Consider the following 1077-nt stretch of genomic DNA (forward strand, 5'->3'; position numbering starts at 1 on the left):
ATATTAAAACAATAAAAGGCTTGAACTACTTCAGTTGGTCTTGTGATTATTTGACAGGAGTTTTACTTTTAAACTGTATGTGTATTTAATTTAGCTATGTTAGTTATGATAGTTTAGTTATGATGTAAATACAATAAAAATTAAACCAAGATTTATAATAATTATCATTTTGATACATACATTGGTAAAGTCTGACTGGGCCTTGTGGCCCTTTATGTTCAACAAATTGGGCCCCGAGGTCAAAAAGGTTCAGAACCCCTGTTTTATACAAACATGTGCCGTAGCAGCAGGGATGGCAGACTTAYRTTAAAGAACRCAGATGACTCTGTCAYCATCAGCCTGCTAAATGAAAATGAAACGTGCCAGTCCTGTGGTCAAAGACTTGGTTCAGTTGTGACGAGGCATTTTTGCAGATAAATATTTTAAAAACAAAGGACATGATCAYTGATTTTAGAAAACAGCCACAGAAACAGGAGACTACCTCTCTGAAGGGTCAGACAGTGGAATGTGTCGATACATATTGCTACAGTTATTGACAGTAAATTGACCTTCAAAGCAAACTGTGAAGCTGTCTATARAAAAGGAAACTGTTTCAGAAAACTGTCATCCTTTAATATCAACAAAACCCTGCTGACTCTGTTTTATCATACTTTTATTGAATCGCTTACATTCTTCTGCTTAGTGTTCTGGTTTAGTCATCTTTCTTTGAAAAACAAGAACTCTGAACCAAAAAGTGAAGTGGTCCAGTTAACTGACAGGAAAGATGCAACTAAATCCAGAATCCCTGCACTTCAGGCAGGTCCAGAGATTATCTGGATCCATCTTATCCTCTGCACGGCGAGTTCAGGCTCCTCCCATCAGGACGTAGATACTCAGTGCCAAAATGTAAAACTAAGCATTTTAAAATCAGCTTTGTTCCTGTTGCAGTTAGGTTTTTAAACTCAAGTAGTCTCTTTAATTCTTCTTTGTTTTTTGTTTTTTTATTTTATCTTGTTTTTCTCTTTGATTCTTACAGCGGGTAAAATAAGTATTGAACACGTCACCATTTTTCTCAGTAAATATATTACTAGAGGTGCT

Source organism: Austrofundulus limnaeus, unplaced genomic scaffold (assembly GCF_001266775.1).
Source record: "Austrofundulus limnaeus strain Quisiro unplaced genomic scaffold, Austrofundulus_limnaeus-1.0 Scaffold756, whole genome shotgun sequence".
Lineage (NCBI taxonomy): Eukaryota > Metazoa > Chordata > Actinopteri > Cyprinodontiformes > Rivulidae > Austrofundulus > Austrofundulus limnaeus.